This window comes from Protopterus annectens, chromosome 2.part2 (assembly GCF_019279795.1).
Source record: "Protopterus annectens isolate FY-2018-M chromosome 2.part2, PAN1.0, whole genome shotgun sequence".
NCBI lineage: Eukaryota > Metazoa > Chordata > Ceratodontiformes > Protopteridae > Protopterus > Protopterus annectens.
The window spans coordinates 995,181,803-995,194,221 of record NC_056730.1 but is presented as its reverse complement, the minus strand read 5'-3'; positions in this window follow the sequence as shown (position 1 = coordinate 995,194,221).

Here is a 12,419-nt window from a genome sequence, read left to right as displayed (position 1 = left end):
ACCAATGCCACAGGTGTGGCTACTGACATCACATCTCTCACACAACTATGTAGGTGCCTCTGATATACCTCTGCAGCATCAGCCAGTAGCTGGTGAGTATGGATGTATTTTGTTCAGGTTTGCCAATACACTGGCCATGTTATGGCCATGGCATTTGCTATGCACACATTTAACACACCTACCCATAATGCATGCTGTACATGTTCACTTATTGTTGCTGTTAACTCCACTGCATCACAGTGGTCACCATGGTGGCATATCTAAAGGGTATGTAAGAGTCCTGCAGTATAACTAATAACCTGTCAGTGCAACATGTGTGGACAGAGATGAACATAATGGTTGGACAAATGGCCTACAGTAGGGACATGTCTGAAACATTATCTTTATACAGTGGCTACAACAGTCAGTGTATATACCAGTATTAGAATGGCAACTTTTACAGATCTACACAAGGGCTTATAATAATTCCACATTCCACAACTTCTACAACCTGTAATATGATCCTAACATGAGCAATGAATGTGGAAGATGGAATTCTGTGTTAGGAAAATAAATATGGGGAATACATACCTTAACAAACAATGGATGCATATGTGTGCACACACTCTAAATAACATATTGTGGATACATCTATTGAGGTACTGCAGCATTCACTCATCTTGAGTATGCACCTTCCATCAAATACAGGTCCTCAATGTCACATCAAGTAATGGTCTGCTGTCCAAGAAGTATCTCCATGACATTTGCCCACTCACCTGCAACAGAGGTAGGCTTGGCTTCCACACATCTTACAAACCATGGAATGGATCCCATATCCAAAAGGTAGAACTCAGGAATGGAAGACATAGCCTTACCTCTCCATTGCATATACCATGGCAAACAGTGCAGAGAAGCATGTATGTGATGATGAAGTATTGGACACCGTTAGTGTAGAAAATAAACAGATGCCCATCCAAGACAGATAACAACATATGTTGCAAACTGGTCACTGAGGCTGCCCAGACACATGCAGCAACACTGAGGGACTTGCAGGAATGTCTAGCAAGTACTGCCTGTGCAGTACCGGTGTCAACAATTACCCGGACTCTGCATAAGTGTGGTCTATTTGTTAGGGTAATCAGATGGAAGAGTTGTTCCACTGGAGACATCATCCCGGGCTCTCTACAGGTAGCATATGCATAACATCAAGTCTCCCAAAGTCATGTGTTGCAATGTGTAATGGTGTACCAAAACCAAGGCTGAAATCTACAGACAGTATTAATAAAGATACATGTGCTGCATAAACAAAACATCACTCTACCTCAGGCCCACCATCCCCATCTGTACCTTGCTGGTGCCAATGTACACCCATAGGTTTGCTATTCATTAACAGGAACTTGGCCGGTAGACATGGTGTTCTGAATTTGGGACACTGCAAAATGACACTCGTGTGTAGCCCATAGTTGTCAAGCATCTACAAAAAGGCTGAGGAGGGGGAGGAGTGTCATCTTGAAACACAACAGTGAACTGAAGCATACATCCAAAGTTCGTTAAGAATGGCTGTATCTGAACACAGTCAAGGTCATGCATTGTGCCAGACATAACCCTGACTCCACAGCAATAGTGAAGGCACTGTGTGACCTCCAAGGGCTGTGCACATGAGCTGACCTTGCAATCTGATAAAGTTGGGGGACATTTGTAGGGCGGAGTGACCAAATAATGGCAAGTGAAGATGAGCCATGCTAGTATACACCTTCCAGGAATAGTGACTGCTGTAGTTCACTTAACAGGTGCTGAAACAAACCATTGTGTTAAGGGTGTGCACACTTATGCAACCCACATATTGTATGCATCCCAATCAACATCTGCACAACTAACACATTTGTTTGATACTGCATTTGATTGCACAGGTCATATGTCACATATCAGGTGTGTGTAATGTTAACATATGCAGTATTGTGGACCCATGGCATATCAGGGAAGAGGGTGGCATGTCAATAATGTTGTGTACACTCCTTATAGCCACACTAAGCTTTGAAGGTTATCAGTATAATTGGATTGTATTGCTCATACATGCACAGCTGAGGATAAGATCTGCAATCAGACATCAGGCAATCATTATTGACATCTGTCCTCATATCAACCCAGGTATGTGTCAGACAAACACATAGGGGCTGTGAGCAACACAGCAAACATAACTGCCACACATATACACATTCAGCAATGGTGTATACACTTGTGAGGTATGGTGCACAGTACATGGCAGGGTGCTGAACAGGTACACAGCAATACTGTGTACAGGGGTGCAGTGTGTATCACCTACTAACACAACTCATGCATCGTAGAGATGTATAATGTTGGTAACAGGGATTGAGTATAGCCACAGTGCATGCGGTTGAGTGCCATATGTCATACATGTTGACAGTTGGTTAATGTGAGGTCTGTGTAATATCGTTGTACCACCTCACCTGTAAGTGTGTGTGTGTGTGTGTGTGTGTGTGTGTGTGTGTGTGTGTGTGTGTGTGTGTGTGTGTGTGCAGAGGTAAGCAATGACGTACAGGTCTTAAAGTACATTTTTTGTTTTCCCCTCACAGGTGGTGACGTGGGTCAGGGTCTCTCCTGCAGGCAAACTGATGATAGTGTCCATACATACTCTGACAATGACGTTGGTGGGGTTGTCAGGGGATGAAGCTGTGCCATTGGTTGACATCCCTCTGTTATCCACCCCATCCCTGCACACAGTCACATTGCCTATACATACCCCATCACCAGTGGCCATAGATGAGGGACAGTTTCCAGGTGGTGGCATGGGACAGGACAGTGTGGGGACTATGGCAAGTGTGTCTGTATACAGCAGCTATAGCCAGATGACTGGTGAGGTACCACGCAGGTAGATGTACAGGGGTACTCATAGGAGGGTTGTTGGCCATCATGCCCCTGGCAGAAGTGCCATAGCAGGTGTCACCAGACGCATGTTCTGGGCTGTCATGGAGGCAGAGTCATGTATGGAACGTAATACCAGACAGGGTCTGAGGCTCCAGAGGGCTACTTATTCTGCTGTTATTGACAACATCCATGATCATGCAGGTGCCCACCATTATTTTGCAGAGGTCCTGGATAGACGGTTGGATGAGATGGTGAGAATTCACGACCATCCAATGTCCATGTTAGAGCATATGGTGGGAGTAGGGTGACAGCCACATGGACGTAGGTCAGCAACTCCAACAGGTGGAGGTCTACATGGATGTGCAACAAGTCAGAGCTGCTCCTGTAGTGGCAGTACCAGCACCAGCACTGCAGGGGGTGTGCTGTCAACACCACAACACAGCAGGACATGTGCACGTGGCCCTGGCTGGTCCCAGCAGGGACCCAAATCCAGTGGACATTTGTCATAATCAGGGTAGAGTAGCATATCTGGCCTTGTACCTGGTAGTGCCTGTGGAACCCCTGGCAGGCACATTTCTCATGTCCATGGCCAGAGACGATGAACTGCACACCCTGCCATGTACAGTCTGCAGTTGTCCAACAAACCCCTGTATAGGGCAGCCACATGGCCAAACTGTGTGCATACATAAACACACACACACACACACACACACACACACACACACACACACACACACACACACACACACACACACACACACACACACACACACACACACACACACACACACACATAACCAACACAGTTAGGGCACCTGCATACCTACACACACAACATCTGCACACCCCAATTGATAACAAAACCCCCTAACACACACACACACAATGTCAACCAAACAGCTCAGTCTAGGTCACTGGTAAACCCACAACACACCCTGTGCATATGATACCTGTGCAACATCACTGTCATCCATACCATTGATGCAGGGACAAGCTAATATGGTTCTGATGCACAGGGTGAATGTACTAAGGTGTAGCAATTTAATGCTGTGTAACATGTTTTCAGCAGGAAAGTTTAATACTTACATGTCAGGATGTGTAGCTTTCCAGCCATGATGCATTATAGCTGTTAATAACACTGACTGATAGTGGTCTCCATAATGTATTCAGTTTGTGTTGTAGGTGTCTATGTGTCAGCAGGATGTTGGTCTGCTGTTGTTTCCTACAAGGGGTATGGCACTGTGTGACACATAGATTGTGTCATACCCAGGGTACAGGTGAACACAAGTAACAGGTCTGTATAAGAGTTACTGCATGTGCCACATGGCTGATAGGTCTGAGGGGTGTATACAGCTGAGTGCATGGTGGCTGATGTCAGCAGCCCTTCTACAGTGGACGTTAGTAAGTGTACTGGGTGGCACACACCACATGTTTCTGTATAGCACACACAGATGCTTTGGTGTTGATGCAATATACAGAGAATACTGTACACAGGGATGCACTTTAATTTTGCAGTGAACCCATTTTAGCCTATGTAATCTCAGCAAGACATAAAAGGCAAAACATCACATTAGTAAATAATCAGTCTGCTACTTTAATGTCATTGACGATAGTACTGACAGGGTATATGTCCCCTTCCCAAATGTAGTGCAATTCCGGCATTGGTAAACAAAGTTGTGCTGGTATGGGTGGCACAGCCCTACACTTTGGATGGTGTAGTGTGGTGTAGTGCTGCACATAGTGTGAGTGATGACTACTTAACCTGTTAACATACACTGTGCAATATTGCAGCAGACTAAGCATGGGGATACACACAACAATAACCCCAATGAGGGTGGCTATGTCCATAACATCAGTCAGTCAAGCATATATTGCCTGTGAGCAGCCCGGATGGATACCTGACATCTGCACATCTGTACAGAGGACAGACAGAAATCAGCTAGCCAAGAGGTTATGCATTAGGATTAATGTTTTGACAGATAAACATCTCACACTGATATGTATGCCATTACTACATTACATCAGCCCTCAATGACATGTCCTATACACATAGTAGCCTACAGTTAGTATCCACATATCAGATTAATATCCAGTAGCAAGCATTTAATAACACACAGCTTACACACCAAGAACACGACAGTCACTACTCAGAGTCCAGCTTTGCATGCAGGCATGTATGGTTCCAGTACTACAATCTGCAATCTACTCCTACTTAGGAAAGTACTGTTAACAGTAATAACATAATGATACAATACATGCAAGTGTGACTACATATAACCTGGGACACTACTGATGCAGGAAACACATATAAAAGGAAAAGATTGTTGTACTAGCCATATATACTCAGGTGTCCCAGACAGTATTCTTACACCCCTTGCTACTGTAATGACAGAACATTGAAGCATGTTATGTACATGGAATTTAATACACTTATTAAATATGTCATTACCCTGCTATTTTATTAGACTGGAATGTCATCACTGATCACTAAGGCTAAGTTATGCTTAACAGGTGTAACCATTGCTTAAATGTAAATGTTAAGCTGATTTGCGCACTGGTAAGCGAAGCCTACATGGTGTAAGTGCCTATTTGTTTAACCGTACATTAGCAGTGCTTACTATCGGGCAAACCCACGAAAACATGGTAAAAGCTGCACAAAACTGCCTTACCCACTCTGTATCCAGCAGTCCTTGTTCTGCCTAGCAACAAAATAAACAGCCATTGCAGGTCTTGAATGCAGGACTCTGTACACTATAGTCACAACAGTTAACCACTATGCCATCACAGTCATGAAGGTGGTTGTTGTTTTTTCCAATATATCTGTCAGTACACATGCTGAATAGTATTGAACAGCTGCTTTGACTTCTACAATTGTGTAGTACTTGTTAGTGATATTAGAATTGAATCAAGTATGCTGGTATATCTAAATATACACATATCAGATAAATATGGTGTGATACATTTGGGAAGGTATATACAACAGTCATGTCTACACATAAGGATATGGATATATATATATATATATATATATATATATATATATATATATATATATATATATATATATATATATAGGCATACATGTACATACACACACACACACACACACACACACACACATATATATATATATATATATATATATATATATATATATATATATATATATATATATATATGTATTGCACTCCACAAGAAGTACAAATATGACTCTGTCATTGTCCATGTTGGTGTGAATGACCTGGGACGTACCTCCCTGGACTACATGAAAAGAGACATGGAGGAACTCTCCAATCTTGTAGGCCAGATAGGTATGACCCTAGCCCTGAGTGACATCCTGCCATCACCCAGAATGATACCACAGTACAAGGACAGAATGATTGACTTCAACAATTGGCTAAGCTGCTGGTGTCATTCTAACAGGATCCAGTATCTGTCTGCCTGGGATGACATGATCGACAGACCACGATGCTTTGCCAGAGATGGCCTGCACCTGTCACCCTAGGGTTTCCGGATACTGGCTAAAGCCCTTGCCACTCCTATAGTGCCTTTTTTAGGCAAGGTTCAAATGACAAATTCACCACCGTAACAGGTACAAGTAAGCAAAATCTGAGGGTAATGCTACTCAATGCTAGAAGTCTAAACCTCAAAATGCATTCACTCCAGGCACTCCTTAAAATGCAGCACATCGGCATCTGTGCAGTGACAGAGACCTGGTTCAAGGATCCAGAAAGCACCACTACATTACCAGGCTATAATTCATACCACACCTTTCGGCCACCTAACCTGGACTGAAACAAGAAAGATGGAGGCGTGTCCATATTCATTAAGATATCCACACCTCCAGGCTAGTTGCATCTGAGATTATCCAAATGCAACTAACTCTGGGCAAGACCACAATCCAAATTGTAACTTGCTACAGATCCCCCATCGTTCCCCAGGATTCCCACTCCACATTTCTTGATACACTGGAAAACATTAGGGTACAGCCCAACACCCTAATAATGGGTGATTTCAACTACCCCACCAATAACTGGGGAAACTACTCATGTAACAACTCTTTTGCTCAATATTTTCTGGAATTCTTATAGGTTCATAGGTTCATAGGTTCATACTAGGCTATCTGCCCAAGGGCATTTATAAGCCTAGCCCATAGTTATGTGGCTTTCGCCACCCCTTTAGTTTGAATAAAAACTATGCCTATCATTTTTCTGTGCCTCTGTCAAGCAGTGACACTGAAGTAATCCCTGGGGTATATCTGCGATCTCCCATCCATTGGTCAAGATTCCTCTTGAACAAGGCCAGCGAGTGCTCTGCCTCACATGTACCAGGATTTTGTTCCACAGCATATCTCTGAGTGATGAATCTGTCCCTCCAGCACGTTCTATTTATAACCGTGTCAAGGTTTAAGTCTCCCGCCCTTGTGGTTCTGAGGGATCTGGATTTTTTGAGGTGAAGCATATTCATCAAATCTGGGTTTGACATGGCCTTATATGTCAGGCACAGGTCACCTCTGAGCAAGCGGTATGAGACTGAATAGAGCTGGAGTTCTTTCAGTCGGGCAGCATAAGACATATTTTTGAGACCCTTTATCCTTTTGGTGAGGAACTTTTGGGGCCTTTCAAGCTGCAGCAGGTGTCTGGTCAGATACATTCCGAACGGGGCATTGTACTCAATCATAAATTACAGCGCCTTGGATCAACCTATCCACACCTCCACCAGGGTCAGCAATATCCTAGACCTGGTCATTACCAACATGGGCAACTGGTGTTCCACACTAGAGGTCAATTTCTCATCGGTCAGATCTGACCACAAGCTAATCACCATAGACATCCACATCCTGCCTCACCCCCCATTAGGGAAACCACCGTAAAAAATTTCTCCAAGGCCAACTTCACACTTCTTAAGACAGAAGTGGCAAACTTCACAATACCCATGCAGACGGACAATAGAGGTACGACTGTTCAATCCTCCATAAATGCACTTTTTAAGCACTTACACGAGTGCATGGACCATCCTATCCCTAACAGAACCAAGATTCTATCCTTCAAAAAAAGGATGCCAATCTTGTGGTCCCCTGTCATAAACAAACTCTACAACACAAGAAAAAAACTATTGCAAAAAAGAGTAAAATCCCATGATTGGAGGAACTCCCTGATCAGCCTCAGTAAGAAGCTGAGATCCCTCATAAAATCCTCCAAATATAGTTATGAAAACAAAACTGCCACTGATTCTAAAGACAACAACAAAGCATTCTATAGCTATGTCAAGAATCTCAGTTGCAACACTCATATCTGCTCTGAGTTACAGCACAATGGCACTAAATATGCAGAACCAACTGATATTGCCAACATCCTGGCAGATAGGTTCAGTGCTAACTTTACCCCCCCCTCACCCCCTAAAGGGCCCATCTCTAATACAGGAGGAATGCAAAGTCCCTGTAATCACGGCTGCACAGGTAAAATACCCACTCTCCAAAGCCAAGAACACAGCATCCATGGGACTTGACAACATCCCAGGCTGAGTTCTACATGAACTACAGAATGAACTGGCACCCCACCTAACCACCATATTCAATCATAGCCTCACCTCAGGCTTTGTGCCCACTGAATGGCACACAGTGACAGTTATCCCACTCCACAAAGGGGGAGCCACCATGGACCTCGTGAACTACTGCCCCATTAGCCTAATGAGCCTGGTCTGCAAGGCCATGGAACGTATCATCATGGAACTTATAAACAAAGACATTGGTAATCTCAAAACTCTGGACCCCACCCAGTTCGGGTTTGTAAAATGCAGATCATGTCTCCTAAATCTGATAGACCTCTTTGAAGCCATCACCCAAGCCATAGATGAGGGTAAGGTGGTTTACACAGCTGATCTAGATCTCGCCAAGGCTTTTGACACCATCCCCCACTCTGTAATTAAAGATAAACACACTAAACTAGGTATAAATCCCTATGTCACAAGATGGGTTGCCAACTGTCTCACTGACAGAACCCACAATGTGAAGTAGCAGACTCCAAATCTGACTTCAGACCAGTGACAAGTGGAGTACCACAGGGTTCAGTCCTAGGTCCACTCCTGCTTGGTATCTACTTTTCTGAAGTATAGGCTAACCTATGACCTATACCCATGACCTACCACATAGGTGGTAATCTACTTAACACTGAAAGTGTGATAAGAGACCTTTGGACACAGGTGGACAGTAGTCTCTCCTTTGATAATCACATTGCCACAGTAGTCAGGAAATCCTTCTACATGGCACATCTCATCACAAAAGGTTTCTCATCCAGGAAAAAAGAGGTCATTGTTCCCCTCTACTCATCACTCATTAGACCCATTATAGAGTACATCACCCCTTTTGGTATGTACCTCACAAGACATCTACAACAACTGGAAAGGCCGCAGAAATACCCCACAGAGAGGATTACCGGCCTCAAGCAGATGACTGTGACTGACATCTCAAAAAACTCCAGCTTTACTCCGTCGCATACTGCCAACTCAGAGGTGCTCTCTGCCTAACATACAAAGCTATGTCAAACCCAGAGCTGTTGGACATGCTCCACTTAAAGAAATTCCAATCTCTCCAAGCAACATGCTCTAGGGACCTAAACCTTGTCACCACAATAAACATAACATGCTGGATGGATAGATTCCTGTCCCAGAGACTTCCTATACTGTGGAATAAACTACCTACCTATATCAAACAAGGCTCCTCATTAGCACCCGTCACACAAAATCTTGATGATTGGATGAGAAATAGTCAATTCACCCTGCGGAATCACCTCTGTGGCTCTGCTCGACAGCGGCACATGAAAATAATTTTCTTGGGTAGCGAAAGCCAGGCTACCTTTTTTCCTAGACTTATATAGGCCCTATGGCCAATAACCTAGTACCTACCTATAAACCTATGAACCTCTACATATATATATATATATATATATATATATATATATATATATATATATATATATATATATATATGTGTGTGTGTGTGTGTGTGTGTGTGTGTGTGTGTGTGTGTGTGTGTGTGTGTGTGTGTGTGTGTGTGTGTGTGTGTGTGTGTGTGTGTGTGTGTGTGTGTGTGTGTGTGTGTGTGTGTGTGTGTGTGTGTGTGTGTGTGTGTGTGTGTGTGTATATATATATGTATATATATATATATATATATATATATATATATATATATATATATATATATATATATATATATATATATATATATATATATATATATATATATATATATATATAAATATTTGCCCATAAGTTATACCTCAGCACCAATAGTCATAACCTCTTAGTGCAAGGGGATGTCATGTAAGTATTGAAGGTATAAAAGTGGAATGTTGCTACAGTGACAGTGGTTGTGTTAACAGACGTGTTGTGTGGGAAGTCACTTCTGATACTGGCATGAACGCCATCAGTTACTGACAGATATCATAAGATCATTATAATGAAGTACCACACAAATCACAGTAATGATCCTGTGGAATACAGCAGACATATGACCAATAAACAAAGACAGTCTGACACAATATGGTCAGTGCAAAGGTATACACAGATCTCCTTAGTGAAAGAGGTGTGGACTAAGCCTGACAAAGTGGATGTTTACAGCCATGTAAATGGGGATATCACAGAAATACAGGAATGGATAAGCTCACACAGTTGATGCATTCACATACACCTGTCTGTCCTAACACATATTAACTGGAGGAGCAGAAGTCACAACCCCACATACTTCACACTACTTAGTGACATACATCTTTACACCATCCCACTGTTTTTCAGACATAAACAACGGTTATGGTGGCCAGGCAACAGGTCATCTGACAAATATCTGGACATAACATCACACTAGATAAATACAGTGAGCTGCTAGGCATGTCACAAAGCACTGTGCAAACTACAGGCAGACTGCCACAACAATGACCCAAGTTTCCTATGGGGGAATACATATGCACTTGCAAATTTTGCAGGCACTACAGGCATGTAACAGCATGGAGTAACAGACACCAGTGTGAAAGTGCATATCCACAACCAATCTGAACACAGTCACAGTCACATTATGGTAAGCCTAAGTAATATTATAGTATATGTACTGTGTGAACAACACCACCATCATATGAGCCACTCACAAAGTAACCCTACATATACTGGGCCAATACACAGTGTAGTATGATGTCTGACTGTGGTATGGGACATGTGTCACTCTGGCTCTACAAACATGTACGCTGATAGGGTACCATAAACTGGAGCAGCAAGCAACATCAGATAGAACAGGACCAAGAACAATGACATCTACCACAGTCTGTACACAGGACAAATAACATATTCACAATACACATTCTGACAACAATCACCATAAGTACACAGTCCTCACTACTGTACACACTACAAAAGAATGTCCAGGTTATGTCCCTAGTTATGAGGCCTACTATACATAACATGTCTAGCACTCTGATATCTCACTAGCTTGTTACCAGGTATGATGTCAGTAAATAATGATGTACTGTACATATGCACCTCTTACTGCATAACATATGGACAAAAGGTGAGAGGCACAAACACAGCGCCAATATTGACATATTGCTGTGATAATCTGAGAAATGTCCTGGTGTAACAGGGTTTGTTGTGACATATCTATTCTGAGGGATATGAAGTCAGTAACTCACATGGCTGTCACCATGTACTGACTGCAATCATCAGAGTATGCTACTGCATATCTAAAGATAGGAAATGTGTGAGTAACACAACACATGTAAGACTCCAGACTCTGGACAGTCTGCAGATAGCCCTACAGGTGAGAGTTTACACAACCACATAACACTGTCATGCCAGACTTTAAATCATGTAGAACAGCCATATCCACACAAACCCTGTTAAACCAACATTACTTCAAATGTAGAGCTGCAATACTTACATTCTGTCCTCATGTCTGAAACATCCCCCTCCTGTTTGTTGGCCTATCTCCACAGTGTATGGTGTAAGAGGTATTTCCAAGTACCCTATGTGATACTGTTTGTCAAACACCCACATGAAGTCCTGCTCACAGTGAAGGAAAAGGGCCAACAGCCACGTGAAGTGCTTAGTTATAGGAGTGTGTTTACATGCAATTGGCTATAGGAATGATACCACAGCTGTTCCACATGCAATTAGCAAGTGGAGGACTGCAATTATTGCACAGGCCATCAGCTGATCATGAGCATTCTTTAAAAAAACTCAAGCTGCTGCCTACACAAAACAGATGTACTTTTCTACATCCACCAGAGAGGGGGAAGAGAGAGAGAGAGACAGAGACAAAGTAAGAAAGGAAGAGTGTAAGAGAGCAAGAGCCAAGTGTGTTTGTGTATAATCTGTGGGTGAAGAGTTGTATCTGTGTATTATAACAGTTGCCTATATTGTTTACTAATCCATACTGTCACATAGTAATTGCACATGGCTATACATTTATGGCTGAGGATTGTCTACAACAACCTCTACAGTGTTTTGAAAACTGTTGGCCTTGTAATGTGAACAATGGGACATTTAGGTCCTCAATATAATGATGTAGC